Source organism: Canis aureus, chromosome 1 (assembly GCF_053574225.1).
Source record: "Canis aureus isolate CA01 chromosome 1, VMU_Caureus_v.1.0, whole genome shotgun sequence".
Taxonomy (NCBI): domain Eukaryota; kingdom Metazoa; phylum Chordata; class Mammalia; order Carnivora; family Canidae; genus Canis; species Canis aureus.
Window position 1 is genome coordinate 45,186,037 of NC_135611.1, and position 16,894 is coordinate 45,202,930.

Sequence of the window (16,894 nt, forward strand, 5' to 3'; positions counted from 1 at the left end):
TGAAGTGTTCTGGTTGGAGGGTTTATATTTATCTTTAACAGAGAATTGAAAAGTCTTTTCTCCATTTCACTCTGCACACTCCCCTGATTGTCAAGGAATGTAGGAATAGAACAGTTGAGGTTCTAAAATATTTCAATGAACAACCGAGACAGATAACAGTTTAGAAATATTAATATTTCATAAGAGGCTTTTTCTCAAAAAACATGTAAATATACTTACCTTTTCATATATAGGTACCTATAAAAATGAGAAAACAATGCAAGAGACAATGATAAAATAGACATATGAATATATCCTATATTGTGCTTTTTATTCATAAAAATATATTTTTTATCAGCCTATTTTACATCATCCACTATTTTTTTTTCCCATATTCTAATCTTTGCTCTGGTTTTCCAAAACAAGTAAGATAGAATTTTCTAGGTAATTTTATATGGTATAATGACAAATGTTCTTCTCAGAAGTCAGAACTTCTATCATTAAAAATTTGCCCTTAGGACAGCCCAGGGGCTCAGCAGTTTAGCGCTGCCTTCAACCCAGGGCCTGATCCTGGAGACCCAGGATTGAGTCCCACGTCAGGCTCCCTGCATGGAGCCTGCTTCTCCCTCTACCTGGGTCTCTGCCTCTCTCTCTCTTTCTCTCTGTGTTTCTCATAAATAAATAAAATCTTTTAAAAAAATTTGCCCTTAAAAGTAGGAGTTATAGATTAGCATTGACTTTGTATTCAAACTTCCATTCCGGCATTATTATTGAATGCAATAACAGTAAATATCTCTATTCTGGGCACGTATATAAGTTACATGCTATGCCCCGTGACATAACAATAAAACTTTGTTCATCTAAATAGATAATAGATAAAAATCATCCAGCAAAGTTACCCACTATATTTCACTGGTTCCACCAGGAGAACCATATTTTTCCAGTAGGAGAAATCCCACCTTTATCATTGGAATCAGTGAAAAATAAAAAATAAAAATGTGAGATGTAGGTGCATCTGGGTGGCTCAGAGATTGAGCATCTGCCTTTGTCTCAGGGTGTGATCCCAGGGTCCTAGAATCGAGTCCCGCATCGGGTTCCCTGCATGGAGCCTGCTTCTCCTTCTGCCTGTGCCTCTGCCTCTCTCTCTGTGTCTCTCATGAATAAAATTTTAAAAATCTTTGAAAAAATTTTTTTTGAGGTGTAATGGGTTTTACTAGAATTTATTCCCTTAAGTGGGAGTCCTGCCCATACAGTGATGTGACTAAAAGAATAGACCTACCGAGTATAAATAGAAAAGCATTTTGGCAAATGTGTTTCTACTCCAAAGCTTTATATAGTAACTAATAATGTTGAGTCCAGTTCTCCAGACTTTTTAATCTTCCTGTTAATTCAACTACAATTAGGGTACTGTACAGGGAATTTTGTGGCTGCAGGAATCCTGCCTGGTTACATAGAGAAGTATAAAGTTATATATTAGGGGAACAGGAGACCTTGTAACTTAATCCTCTAAAAACTATTTTATACTTCCAATCAATGCAAACTGTTTTATGTTTTCAGTAATCTTGTAGTAGTGCCCTTAGAATCTGCCAGTCTTGCTACCTTTAGCATTTGTGTCTCTGGTGGTGTAACCGAAATAGAACAGGGCACTGCTGGGCCCTTGTCACGTTTAACTTATCCTCAAAATTGCTCCTATCGTTTTAGGATATGTAGTTGGAATTCACTTTGGCTAAGTTGAGCTCCTTTATTGCTCTACTTACAGTGAGCATGACCCTACGTCCCCGTTTGCCCCCAGAGAGCCCCAGTTTATGCCTGTTGCTTCTTTTCCATCTTGAAATGTTCTTCCATGAACAATAAGTTGTATAGTCCTCGTGCCTTTAACTGTGAAATCAGATGAATACAAAGTCACTTGTCATACAAGATCACACGAAATTTGAATGACTTAGGAAGGAGAATGGAAGTTGTCAGAGCTCGGCAAGTTCATCTACCACCTGTGGGGGGGGGGGGGGGGGAGCCGAAATAGCAACTTGCTGTTGTATTTGAGGAAGACCAACGGCACATGGCTGATGCCCCAGAAGGGCCTCTAACCTCCAGTTAGACATTTATCTCAACACATTTCTGGAGTGCATATGTAGGCCCGGTGCCATGGGCAGCGATGGTGATACAGCAGCGAAGGCGAGAGAGCCGGCCCTATACCCTCAAGGAGCTGACAGGAGTTGTCCAGTCTGGCTCCGTCCAACCTGCACAAACAGGTCACAGTAAAACTGTACTTTGTAAACCAAAACCATAGTCTAGGTGTTCATCGTTTGCACACTAAGTTATGTTCTCTCCAACCTCATAGCCTTAGTGTGCTACTTTATTAGATCATAAACTCAGTGAGGAAACATCTGGAAGACCTGAGCCTTGAGAAATCAGCGGTGTGTCTGGAGTGCCCGGTACCGGCTGTGCCAGCACCACAGCAATCCCTGCCCAGGGACTGCCGGAATGTCCATTGCCATAAACACCTGAGAACAAAAACAAACTAATGATTTCCGTCCCAAACCATTTGCATGGTCATATACCTCTACGAAATCCTGACTGATTTACAGGTTATGTAGGAAAAGGCGGGAGGGGACAGCATTCCCTTTTACCCAGGAGTCAAGCCTATGGAAATATTTGCATACATGCAAGTAAATGCGTCTCTAATATATATTTTTAGCATTTTATGTGTAAAACCTGAATACGAATGATCTATCCAGCCACTAAACGTGAGTTAGGTCTGTGTACGCTGAACCCAAAGGTGTTCATCATACACCACGGGGTGAAAAAAAAGCAAATTACAGAACAGTATTATCCCTTATGGAGATTTTTGAAAAACCAACAGAGAGGGTATGTTTGTATGTATATATAAGAAAGTCTCAGAAGATAAATGGCAGGAGGGAACAGAGGGATTTTCACTCTCTCGTGGTAGTATTTGCACAATCATAACATATTACTTGTATAATTTTAAAAAGGTTTTCATTTAAAAAGTTTTTTTTTTTAAGATTTTATTTATTCATTCATGAAAGACAGAGAGAGACAGAGAGAGAGAGAGAGGCAGAGACACAGGCAGAGGGAGCAGGCTCCATGCAGGGGTCTCCAGGTTCCAGCCCTAGGCCAAAGGCAGATGCCCAACCGCTGAGCCACCCAGGCATCCCTAAAAAGTTAAAAAAAAAAAAAAAAAAAAGAATGAAAGAAATCCTGACTGATTTAAAGGTATCTGCAGGATCCCCCACTGTTCTGAAACACAGCCAGTAAAAACCAGGAAGCGAGTTCCAGAGTCTCCTGAACAGCCAAAGCAGTTGTAACAAGGTCTGTTTTGGAGGAGAACAGGGGCCTGGGGGGACTAGGCCAAGTAAGAAAGTTTTGGGCAGGCCAGGAGGTCACGGCCAGGACCATTGGTCAAGGTGGATGTGGTCAAGCAAGCAGGTCCAGTGTCTTGTTAGGAGGCATCAGACCATCTGGGAGTTGGTGGAGAGTATGTGTGTGTTTCAAGGCAGATTGAAGGGCAAGGCCTACAGGTCCAGCTTACTCCTGGTCTATGTGAATGCAGACAGGTCTCTTAGGAAGCCCACATATGCATCATAGAAGGAATGCAGACACTGCTCTGAGATTCTTGGTCATTGTAGTCCACAGTCATTCATTACAGAGATGAAACTGATAAGCTGTCCTGGTGGAGCAAGAAATTTCCACTCTCTAGTCGAGCATCTAGTGTGTGCAGGTGACAGCAGGAAGTAGTAACAGCTGGTAGCTTTACGTTGTGAGGTAAGATAGAAATCTCTGCATGAAGAGCAAAAAGCAGCCAAAGGCATTGCATTGTACTGTATACAAATAACCGACTGTAGGCTGAGCTACTTTTATGTTCCGTGTGCAAATTTGTGGTAATGAAAAATTATCTTATGTGGAATATCCCATTTCTTAACATTGTAGATAACTGAGATTTAATGTAGATAACTGAGATTTAATGTTTATTGTAGACAAGAAGTCATCAGTTTACTTTCCAAGTTAGTTCACACAACCAAAAATTCATATTTAACTTTGAAACCTGTTTTTCTTTTCTTTTTTTTTTTTTTCTGGTTGATTTTCAAGGGACTAACTTTTTAATATTAGGCATAAGAGGGATGTGGGCTATGACCTTGGCTTTTTCTTGCATGTACAGAACACTGAGTGCCATTATTTTTCCTCTCAACACCAAATGGCTTTCTTGATCGTGCACTGCTTGTCTTTTTCATTTGAAAACACTTTGAAGGTCTTCCAGTGTAATTAAGAAAGTTTATTTTTGTTGAATTAAAACAGTAGCAAGTCTATTTTCCTTGAAACTAAGTGTAAAGATTGTTTCTTGTAAAACAGGAGGTATCCGGTCCTGTTTAAAGCATGACCGTTTGGGGTGGATATGATTCAAATCCAGTGTCTCCTATGGAACAGTGTCGAGGTGGCAGGGAGGACACTTGAACTGTCTGTGCGCAGATTTCCTCGTGTGAACCAGGAAGTCTGGGGATAGCGCCTCCTGCAGAGGGCCATTCAGGGATTGCGTGAAGGTCAAGTGTGTTGAGCCTTAGCACAGCACCTTGTTTGCACTTGAGGACTCAGGACTATTATTTTATTCCGATTGTTTCTCCAAAGGCTCCTCCAGGCTATAGACTCCAATCTCTGTAAGTAGTATTTTAGGAGCCCCCCTTCCCCCTTCTCTGCCCCCCACTGCCACCCCAGGGTGCCTGCCCAAATCCACCCTCTCACCACAAACTGGCCCGAACTGGAGGGAGGACAGGAGGAAAGGAGTCACTGTGATGCCCTCCAGCGTGAGGGATCTGGCCCATAAGGAAAAGCCATGGAACATTCGGGAGAGGTCAATGGCCAACAGGGACCATGGATATTCGACATTACCTATTAAAGTGAAGGAGCTTGGTTTTCACTTTGGAAGATGAAAAACACCATAGCAAACTTGAGTTTTCCCTTAAAAGATCACTTCTGACCTTCAATGATCCTGTCTGGAAGCCATCGCTTCCCGCCCCCCCCCCCCCCCCGGCAACCCCTTAGGTCTTATATTGCTCTAGACAACAATTATTTGGGGGGATATTTCATTTTTCATTTTATGGCAGCCTTCTGGTTCATGTGTTTATGTTTATATATTGCTATCCGAGGAGCAAACAGGAGGCACCCTGTATCCATCAGATTTGATGGCTCTTCCAGAATCTACATGGGAAGTGGATGGCACTCTTAAGTGGGTCCCCAAGGACCTGCAGGCGATCAGTGATCTCCCTGACTCTCCAGCATAGCCGGCAGCATTCTCTTCACCGGGAAAACACTTGGCAGCAAGCAGTTTATGAAAGACACTTTTTTGGAAAGCCCTGAGCATTCCTGATACTCCCTAAGGAAATTCTATTTAAAATTACCACTCTTTATTAGACTTAGCTAAAAATATTCATCACATACCATCCTAAGTGCTCAATTAGGTTGAATATTTATATATACATTAAGGCTTAGCCGTGGCTGTATTTATGAAGTGTAAGCGAGCACTGAGTAAATGTACTCCTCCCTTCCCAGGAAGAACCACTCGCCGTGAAAACAGTGCTAGGATTGTGCATGTTTGTGTTTGCTGGCAGGGGTGGGGGGATTTTTCTCCTTTTTTTTTTAAATGCTAGTTCGCCTTCCTTGTGGAATGCAAAACTGGGTCCAGAGGGGCAAGGAGTGAAGGAAGGAGCCGGACAGAGGGCAGGTGATGGAGGGCAAGGTCAGGAAGGCTCTGCCAGGAGACAGGCTCAGTAACTCCCACGCCCCCCCAGGGGACAGGTAAGGGGGGCAGGGGGTGCTGGCCAAGAGCGCAGGTGTGGACCGGGTGGTCATGGGGGGAGCACTCACTGGTAGAGCATAAGCACACGGTACGATAAAGCCCTGATGGTGGGGGCTTGGAGGATGAGCAGGGCGCAGGCTCTGCATTTGTTTCATGTCGCCTGGCAGATGTGTATGTGGCAGTCTTCTCTTTGTATCCTTCTAGAAGGAAACAGCCACTCAGGCGAGGGAAGGGGGTGGTGACTCATCTATGGGAATTATTCTCTCTACCTGCTTCCCAAATAATAATATTGTAGCTATAATCTCTCTAGTTTGGGGCAAGGAGGTAGTGTATAATTTTCGTTAATAGTTTCCTAACAACCAAAGGTGGGAAGTGACATTCTTCTGCATACCCAGGACCTGGACTTTCACAGGTAGCTGGGGTAAAGTGGGAAGAGCATTGGAAGATTGGGGTGCACATCCCGGATCTGACACCTGCCTTACACCATGACCACACCTGAACCTGTTTCTGATTCACGAGGCTCCCTTAATACCTGTCTTGCCAAAATGTGAGGATAAAAAAATGTGCGGAGACCTTGTTCTAGAGACAGTCCTAGCATATGCTCTATAAAATGTTCCATCAGCGATGTCACCCATGATGAGACCATCATCACCAAGGCTTTAGAGTGTAGCCAGCATGTCAGCATCAAGCGTGTATTTTATATAATCAGTGTTAACAAGGACAGAGCATCTTAGGCAGCAGAATATAGGAATACTTCCATCGTGGCAACCTGAAGTAGTCCCAGAGTATTCTGAATGTTAAGGGCTTAGTAAGGAAGGATTCATTCAGCCAACAGGTAGTGCAAACCTGCCAGATATTTCAGGCACTCCAGGAGATGCTCCTTCTCCTGCAATGGTAAAAATACTCATTCTAACCTTGAGTTCAGAAAAATAGAAATTGACCTAATGCCCTTTCTGAACCAGTGTGGATGGTGTTACACAACAACTTTTATAACAGTAAAATTGGTAAAAATGATTATAGTTTTTAGCTACCTATATGTATGTATACACACACACACATACACATGCACACATACATATTTGGCTTCACACAGGAGAAGTTTAGCACTCTCAGAGCTAGAGAAGGTCTGAGTGTTGGCTGTTCTGGAGGCCAAATGACCAGTTACCTGCAATGCCTTCCCACCCAGTTCTCCCTAAAGCTACTGTGCTGTTCCTCATGGTCTGTATGGGGGCCTGCCTGGATCAACATGTAAAAAGTCTTCCTGTTTTTTTTTCTTTTTGAGAGGTTAATGTACATACTATGCATCTCATTTCCTCTTTATTTCACTGCTTATACGTGTGCTAATTCTAGTCATGAAAGTCTTTTGCATATACACATATTCTCTTAAACTATCTGCTTCTCATTCTCTCTTTACTTTCCAAGGAAAGGAAGAATGTCCTGTCCTGCCCCTTAGGCGTTTCCTCTGAATAATTATTGGGTGCCTGTGCCTGACAATACCCTGGTTTTATAGTTGGTAGGAGACTGGGTAAGACATTAGTCCTATATCCATAAAGTTCATATGCTCATAGAGCTGAGAATTTATAAACCAAAAACTATAGGACAAGGTAGAAAGTAAGTGCCAAAGCATGAGACTTTTTCAGTTGAAAACTGAAAAAAAAAAAAGTGCATTAGTATAGATTTTCAGATGTTCTATATTATTATTTGAAATAGTACAGGAAGTGGTGCTCGGGTGGCTCAGTTGGTTAAGCATCCAACTCTTGGTTTTGTTTCAGGTCATGATCTCAGGGTCCTGAGATGGAGCCCCACTTTGGGTTCCATTCTCTGTAGCGAGTCTGCTTTACTCCCTCACCCTCTGCTCCTCCCCCACTCTCTCTCTCTCTCTCTTTCTCAATAAAATAAATAAATAAAATCTTAAAAAAAGAAATAGTACAGGAAAAGAAAAAGTTGTAAGTATAAAAGAATGAGTACATATTGGTCATCAGTTTGGCTTTAGGTTTTGTTTTATTTGTTCACCCAACAGATAATTGAGTGGCCAGGCACTGTCTTGGGTGCTAGAGAAATTAAATGCCGTCATCCATTTAGAAGCTCCGAGCATAATAGTAACAGAAGGCAGGAAAGTATGGAAACGAAATATGTACCCAGTGTGTTGCATGTGACTCCATGGGATCCAGGTCTGGCGGCTAAGAGGAGGTCCTCTGAAAGGCTTCATAAGGAAGGTTAGTCCCATGATTTTTGAAGACCATAGGGGGTGTGATTTCATAGAAAGAAGGTTGTGGGGGAAGCAAGCCTCAGAAAAATCAATGAGCTTCCTTGGGAGGGTGAACATTTGTAAAGTCTGATTCCAAGTTTGCTAAGAGAGAGAGAAAAAAAACACAAGGGAAATTGCATAATTTTGAGAAAGGAATGATGTAAATGTAAGATGATGGTGATTCTAAGTGTTTTTTTTACTTTATCCATTAGGTTAGGAACAGTTAAAGGCAGGTTACCTATTAAAGAGTCTCGATTAAGCTTTCCTAGGAAGTCAAAACATTTTTCAAGACATACTGCTTATTAACCCTAGATATGAAAGATTTATTAAAGGCAAAAACTACAATGATGCTTCATATAACTGAATCCCAGAAAATCTTGGCTCTGGTCCTGAAAATCTTGAAATAAAATGTTTTCTGGAACATTAATTGGAAGACAGCTTGCTATCACCAAATTGTTAGTCTGTGGTAGAAACTCAAAACTGCTAACAGATGCCTCCTACAGATTTTTAAAATATGGAATTATTTCAGCCAGCTACCAAACCATTGATCTATGTAACTTTTTAAAACTATGAAATATGCATATAAATCTACATAACCATTCGACTGAGAAAAAAAGCGTTCCTCTTTGTACTATCTACCGTAAACATCTGATTGCCAAACTGAGACTGGCTTTGACTAGAATTTAGCTATTTAAATTAACTCCAGAGTTTATCTAAAAACAATTCACATTAAGTTTTTAAAAAATAGCATTTACATTTTAATCCTTGACTTCTTTAGTCCTTAACTAACTGTGTGACCTTGGGTAGGTTCTTTAGCATGCCTAAGGAATGCCCAGGTTCCTCTAAGACCCTGCTTCCAGGGTCGCCTGGGTGGCTCAGTTGGTTGGGCACCTGCCTTCAGCTTAGCTCATGATCTTGGGGTCCTGGGATTGAGCCCCACATTGGGCTCCCCACTCAGCAGGGAGTCTGTTTCTCACCTCTCCATTGGCCCCTCCCCCTTGCTCATTCTCTCTCTCTCCCAAATAAATAAATAAAATCTAAAAAAAAAAAAAAAAAAGACCCTACTTCCAGTTTGAGCATTTGAGATTTGCACAAGCACATATAATCTATATATGTTGTTAAAATATTTAGAATATTAGAATATGGGACGCCTGGGTGGCTCAGCAGTTGAGCATCTGCCTTCATCAGGGCATGATCCTGGAGTCCCAGGATTATGTCCGCATCAGGCTCCCTATATGGAGCCTGCTTCTCCCTCTGCCTATGTCTCTGCCTCTCTCTCTCTCTCTCTCTCTGTCTCATGAATAAATAAAATATTTTTTAAAAATTAGAACATTTTAGAATATTTAGAATAAAACTCCCCAATTATTCACATCAGTTAGTTAATGAGTTTACTAAGGTATATGGGGCCAGGCCCACTCTATGCCCATTTATATTAATTATATTTACTCCCATGTAGAGTTAAATAGAGTGAGGAAAGTAAAGAGAAGTCCTTTAGGAGTTAGACTCCACTTCCAGACAGAGCTGCCAGTCAACTCAAAATGGGAGCACAAGGGGAGGGCATTTACTCCCTGTACTGGTGATCCTAGTGGGGAGGGGAGACCTCAGTTAATACACACCCGCCACACCCTGCACCCAATCCAGTTCACAGGTGCCTCTTTGAAACAAACGAATGTATCTTTCTCCTATTTTTATAATAAAATTCTAATCATGAAGCCTCTTAATTTTCAAAATGCCCCTTTTGTATTTTTTTAACTTTTGCTAAATACTAAAGAGTATCTGTCCAATTGTGTAGATAACATAGATAAAACTGGATCTCAGAATATGCAGATTCTATTATTATTTCTATTTCAAAAATCATACGAGTAATGCATATGGTAGAAAAAAGTAGATGATGGAGGTAAGTATGAAAGAAATAAAATCACCTGTAGTTCTAAATCTGGGCATTTTTTTTTATTCCTTAAAATATAGCAAGGTTGCTTGGGGCCACAGGCTTCATATCTCCGAGTTGCTCTGCAAAAATGGGGATAATGATGCCTGTCTGGGGTATTGATGGCAGTTTCTGGTGGTGGCACCATGGAAAGTAACCAGGTACCTGTTACCATCCCTAAGTGGATGGGCATGTGTAGTTGTGGCACCTTGCACACGTGCTTGTACCGTGACAGTGTTTAGAAGAAGCTTTCAGAGGGTTCAGAGATAAACTCAGTGGATAGAGTCTCAAAAAGGGAATTGGACTCAAGAGGAATAATAAAGTCAACAATGTAACCCTGCTAATATATGCAAAGTGACCCTAATCCTGATGGAAAAGAAACGAGGTCTTTGTACAAAGGACACTTCAGAGGAGATGCACAGCCCCAGATTGACCATGAAAGAGTAGTCCAGCACTCTAGAAAGCCAGCAAGGAGGCTGCAGGTCGGTTTGAGATTGGGGCTTATGTAAAATACTGCAGACAGCAACAGTTGTCTTTTCAGCGCTGCTCAGAGTGAAAACCATGAGGAAGGGAGATGCGACTCCTCGGGGCAGGTGACATTATCTTAATAGACCTAGAACAAACCCTGCAGAAGAGGGAAAAGTCTAAGGAAGGTAGATGGACAATGAAAAACCCTGGCCTTGAAAAATGGCATCCCTGGGAACAAGAAGAATGGATAGGTTGACCTCAAAATTGCTGCAAGATCCAGAAATTGTGAGGCGAGCTGGAAAGGATTCCTGTGCTTGGAAATGGGCAAATGTTTTTGATTTTCAAGCAATGTTCTTGTTTCCTAGAACTACAAGCCAGTGAACTTGTCACCATTCTGAGCATGATGCTGAAAAGAATTAATTAAAAGGTTTGTCAGTTGTTAAAATAAGGGGGAGGGTGTGGATTCTGTGCCCCAAAGGAACTAGTATAGGTTTTGGCGATTCCTGCCAGAAATAAGATTGCAGCTTTTAAAGAGGGTCATTTGACTGGCAGATGAAAAATGTTACAGATGCTCTGTGTCAGGATGTGAGTGAGGTAGCTGAGAAAGTTGTTAAAGATTCATTTGTGGAAGGAGTGGAGACATAGGGCCTGGGTGTTAGTGCAGCCTGACTGGCTCACACCACTCTACTCAGAGTCCTGGTCAGTGGACCAGCGTCAACCCTAGAGGTGGGACTCCTTGAGGGTGGCCCCCAATCTTACGGTAGAACACGGGGTGAGGGGGTGCCTGCCGATCTGGACAGTGTGGGGCAGGATCAGAAGCCACAGCCTGGTCAGAGGGAGAAAGCAAAGCCAAATGGATGCAAAAGAAGGTCCAGGACACAAATGAGGGGAGTGAGGGACAAGGACACCTGGAACAGGGAGGGGCTGGACTGCCCTATGAGCCAGTGCAGACAAATCTGGGCCAGGGTGTCATTGCGGTGGCACCGGTGTCCTCATGCTCCCTGCAGGGAGCCCAGTGTGGGACTCGATCCCCAAACCAGGATCACACTCTGGGCCGAAGGCAGGTGCTCAACCACTGAGCCACCCAGGCGTCCCACAGTTAAAGGGTACCTTAAAGGGTATGTTTCAAATGTGTCCATAGGAGAATGATCCAGATTTGGGGGAGTCTGTCTAAATCAGATGAGGATTAATATGCTCATCCTGGAGAACATTTGAAGGTTTTTCTGGCCACTGGTTTACAATAAGTGAAGTGCAGTAGAAAGATTAGACTTATCTTTGGTGACACCAGAGGGCATAGATTTCAGGCTTCCAAGCCCTTGAGGGAAGCCCCCAAAAGAAATAGAAACCTCAGGAGAGAGGCCCAGCCCCTGGAGAGGCGGCCTGGACAAAAGGCACTTTCAGGGATGAGAGATAAGTCGGGGATCCAAGGAAGCACCCGTCTGACAACTTGAAATCCTGTGGTTCTAAGTCTGTCATCTGTCTTCTATTCTTCTGTATGGTTGTGGTTACTAAAGGCATCGTGTGCAAATTCTGAATTGTTGCTGTAAAAGATGTGCTATTCGAGACTGTTCCCTTCTTTTTGAGCTGTATGATTCAAAACTAAAAGGTTTGGGTGATCTTGTCAGAAAAAGGCTTCTGTTTCAACCCGGATCATTCCATACCATTCGTTATTATCCTTCAGGGAGGAACTGGATTGAAATGAAAGGTAGAGGTAGTACCTAATTTGCATATCTACCCTTCTGGGTGCCAGGGAGCTGTGCACATTCTTGCACGTCAAAGCGAGCCAGGGCTTTTTTCTTAATTTTTTTTTTTAAAGAAAAGAATGATAACCAACCACTTTTTTTTTTTCAGATAGGCAGATTGTTAAGGATGGACATTTTAATATAGTTTACATTTTTAAAAATTTGTCTTATTTATTGTTGTAAATATAAAAGGAAGTCCCTCCTGAGAGCTTTGGGGACCAGCCAAAGGCACGATGTCATCAACTATAACTGATAATTGATGGCAAGTTTCCCGGTTCTGGTCAGTGCTACCGTGACCACGCCCGGAGATCAAATACTTGCCCTTGTCCTTTAGCACAGGAGAGGGGATGCAGGAGCCATGGGAACTTTATTTCCACTGTGTTCCCACGCGAGGGGGAGTGCAGTGGGTGGTCAGGCACTGCTCCTGACTCCCGATGGGCGCGGTCAGGGAACCAGGGAGCTGTTTGGCTGGTCACAGGTGTACCTTCTACACACAGCGTGTAAACAGTGTTAACTATGGGCTTCCCCAGAGTATGCCGCAGCTGGTCAGAGTTGTTCAACAAGGCGCTGTCCTCATTACGGAGGATGCTGGTCTCCTGTGACGCTGGGTTGGCCCAAAGGCCTGTTGTTGTTGACACTAAGTGGCTCCCAGGTGCTTTGCTCTGAAAGTATCAGGTGATCAGTCCTCTGCTCTTCCTTTTCTCTTCCTTTCTCTCCTCTCTCAGTCTCTCTCTCTGTCACATACACACATACCCTCTCACTCTTCCACACTCCCACGCATTCTCTCTGTCTTCATTTAGAGAAAGCTCTGGAGAGCTCCTCAAAGCAGTGCCCAGCCCCAGCTCCTGTGAGCGTCTCTCACTCCCTTTTTGTGCTTTTGTAGCACACTTCTGTCCACTTGCTTTAATTCTCTCTCTCCGGGCATGTAAGCTGGCCGAGGACAGAGGGGGTACCTTATTCACCTCTTTGTCTCCAGCTCCCAGAACATCCCAGGCATGTGGTAAGCTCACGAGAATTCTCTGGAGGAGAAAAAAAGGAGGTAACTTGTAAAAGGAGCATTCTTATAGTCAAGAATAAGTAGTAAAGGATACACATCCTTGAAATACATCTTTGGTTCCAGATTAACCATGTTGCTGCGGAAGTGAACACAACCTATTATGTTAGCTCAGAGTCCCTGAGGTACCCATGCATCTAACTCCCCAGTAGGCTGCTAAATAAAATACAGGATGGCCAATTAAATTTCAGATACATAACAAATAACTTTTAGTATAAGCATGTCCCATACAATTTTTGGGACACACTTACACCAAAAATTATTTCTTATGTATTTTCATTTGCTATATTTGGTAAACCTATGTCAAGTTCCCTGATATATATATTGATTTGCCACATTTTAGGATGTTTCAGTGTTCTTTACAGTTTTCCCAAGAAGAAATCAGCTCTGGTATCAGCCTTGCCCCCCAGATTTGGCACCACTGATTAGAGCCATGGTTCATTCAGAACCTTTCTTGAACTGAAATACATATGACGAATGACGTTTATGTCTGAATCCCTCTTAACTCCTCCTTCATTTTCTCCCACTCAAGAAAGCATTGACTATAAATGATAGTGACTGTTACAGGAATAACTTTGAATCCTTTAGACTTATTATTTACAAGAAATAGTTTTCAGATTTGTACTTTATTATTGTCACTAAACCTGGAAATGACTTGTCTCCTCTCGCAGCTAATTACAAATGGACTTTGAGATTGAGGGTGAGTGGCTAGAATTTAGTGGTAAAAAAATGAAGACTATGGATTTTATTTCACTTCTGAGATGTATTGCTTTCTTTGCAAGAGAAAAATTATCTTGGACTCAAGAAGACCTTTCGAGAGAGAGAGAGAGAGAAGAGTAAAAAGCTTACCTCATTACTAGAAACATACCCCAAGCATGGATATCATTAATAGTCAGTTGACAGTTTCCTTTTTACATGTAACAAAACAAAATTGGAATCCATCAAACTCCACTGACAGGGTCATTTAAATAGTCGTAGTTAAAAGGTTTTTATACAAAAAGCTATATTACTGGGAAATGAGTACAGGCATATCTCAGAGCTATTGTGAGTTCAGCTCTAGACCACCACAATAAAGTGAGTCAGATTAAGATTTTTGTCTCCCAGTGCATACAAATTCATGTTTACACTATATTGTAGTGTATGAAGTATGCAAAATAGCATTATATTTTTAAAAATAGTATATGCTTAATTTAAAAATACTTTATTGCTAAAAAAAAAACGCTGGCCATTATCTGAGCTTTCAGCAAGTCATAATCACTGATCACAGGTCACAAGAACAAATATAATAATAATGAAAAAATTTGAAATATTGCAAGAATTACCAAAATACGCAAAAACAGAAAGTGAGCAAATGCTGTTGGAAAATTTGCGCCAATAGACTGGCTTGGTGCAGGGTTGCCACAAATCTTCAATTTGGACAGAACGAAGTATCTTCAAAGAACAATAAGGTGAGGTATGCCAGAGTATCTTTTTTGATTTTATATCCACCACCAAATGTTTAATTCCTTAACGATAAAAATTGCCTTGGCAGTTTAAGAAATATCGCAGATATGCCAGTGGACTAAAGCACAATTGGAATAAACCAAAAATAAAGAATATACCATATTTCCACTGAGATAATTTTTTCCACTGAGATAACATATTTTAAAATTTTATTTATTTATTCATGAGAGACAGAGAGAGAGAGAGAGAATGAGAGAGAGAAGCAGAGACACAGGCAGAGGGAGAAGCAGGCTCCATGCACCGGGAGCCCGATGTGGGACTCGATCCCGGGTCTCCAGGATCATACCCCGGGCTGAAGACGGCGGTAAACCGCTGAGCCACCCAGGCTGCTAAGATAACATATATTTTTTAAATTTTTTTAAATTTTATTTATTTATTCATGACAGAGAGAGAGAGGCAGAGACACAGGCAGAGGGAGAAGCAGGCTCCACGCAGGGAGCCCGACATGGGACTCGATCCCGGGTCTCCAGAATCACACCCCGGGCCAGCACTAAACCACTGGGCCATATTTTTTTAAGTATCTCTACACCCAACGAGGGGTTCAAACTCATGACCTCAAGAACAAGAGTCGCATCCTCTGCCAACTGAGCCAGCCAGGGGCCACTCTACTGAGATAATTTTTAATTATTATTTTGAAATATAATTGAATTTTTTAAGGGGGGGGGCGTGGAGAGAGAATCCCATGTAGGCTCCACGTTCAGCACGGAGCCCAACACGGTGCTCCATCTCATGACCTGAGCCAAAATCAAGAGTCGGTCACTCAACCGATGGAGCCACCCCAGAGCCCCTATATAAATTCTTTTTTTTTTTCCTTTTTTAAAAGACAAACCCTAACATAGTACCACACCTAAATTATAGCTTGAGTTTACATTTCTTTTTCCTAAGAAACAAATGAAGAGACATACCAGTTATTCAGCCCCTTTGGTTGTTGGCAAGTATCGATTGTCAATGCTTGTGACATCCCAGAAGCATGGTTAGGAGCTGAGCATAATGCAAATGAAAGAGTGATATATGAATACCCATCTTATGGCCACCTGGGACCACCTGGTTGAATTTATTAAAACTACTAGAAGTGGGTGGCCTTCTTCCCTATGTCATGACTCCGTGCCCCATGCCCTTGTTGCTTCCTGGTATATTGGTCCATGTCCAGCTACTACTATGTAAACCTGGTACCGCTTCTCCAGAGTGGCACTCTATTAAGCATCCCAGGAGATGTTCCAAAGAGGGAGCTATAGAATGCGAAAGGATGTGCAACTTGTCATAATTCCAGAGAGAAAGAAAGCCAGAGATTTTGACAACATTTTTGGCAACTAGATTCTCCGGAGATGATTTGCTCACATGCGCTTGGCTGGCAGCTTGAACCCAACAGTGGGTTCTTGATGCAGAGGAGCACTTTGTCAGACTGGTTTATTGTACCGCCTCGCAGACATTTCCTGTCACGCGACCTGCACCAAGCTGGAGGCCTTCATTGGGGGATGAAATGTTTCCTGTGTTGAGGAAACATCACCAAAAATGAGGACAGACTTTGGGTGCAAATGTAAGCCCTACATTGTAGGAGCAGCGTGAGCTGAGAGGGTGACATAGCTTCCAGGGGCTGGTGTGCTCATCTGTGAAAAGAGGTTAAGGATAGCTGCTTGAGGCTCAGGAACAGGAGTTGGGTCCTCATTTCTCTCCCTCCACACCACAGTGATAAGCCTGCAACCCCACTGTAGGCCCCTTGCCAGGATTTACAAAGGCTTGCTAAACTCACGCAGTCACTTAAGGAAGAGGGTAAACAGTTACAGGCCAAGTTGTCTGGAGAGGTAGAAGTATTTTCTTTGAAATTGCCAGAAAGGACACAGGCTTTTGATTGTGTTGAGTGGCAGGTGGTTGGAACAGTAAGTAGCAGTTTCATTTGAAGATATAAAAAGACAACGGAGGAGTGCCTGGCTGGCCTTATAGAACATGCGACTCTTGATATTGGGGTCATGAGTTCAAGCACCACCGTTGGGCATAGAGGTTACTTAAAAATTTTTTTTTCCAAAAAGGCAACTCAGTGGCAAACTTTTAATAAATTGTCCATATCTCATGATGGCTGTATTTTTCTTGTTGTGTAATTCTCTGTCATAAATAGTTTACAGGCAGGGCTGTGCTCGTGTTGTCCTGGGACCTGTTGGAATTCTGTTTC

At 42.4% G+C, this 16,894-nt stretch overlaps 1 protein-coding gene and 1 long non-coding RNA gene across 6 annotated transcripts in view; one reads left to right on the forward strand and one right to left on the reverse strand.

Moving 5' to 3' along the window:
* Positions 1-16,894, forward strand: part of SCAF8 (SR-related CTD associated factor 8) — a 147,062-nt gene that overhangs the window by 119,735 nt on the left and 10,433 nt on the right. For 3 of the 5 annotated variants that reach the window (XR_013379841.1, XR_013379849.1, XR_013379846.1), the window contains exon 22: positions 7,806-8,001. The exons of the other annotated variants lie outside the window; for them this stretch is intronic. The gene's annotated coding sequence lies outside the window, so the exon portion shown is untranslated. The remainder of the gene's footprint in view (positions 1-7,805; positions 8,002-16,894) is intronic. 5 annotated transcript variants of the gene reach the window in all.
* LOC144314179 (uncharacterized) lies at positions 12,298-15,701 on the reverse strand. Its single transcript, XR_013379970.1, has 3 exons — positions 15,633-15,701; positions 13,133-13,189; positions 12,298-12,832 (listed from the first exon to the last, which is right to left on the reverse strand). It is a non-coding gene; the product is annotated as an uncharacterized LOC144314179 (long non-coding RNA).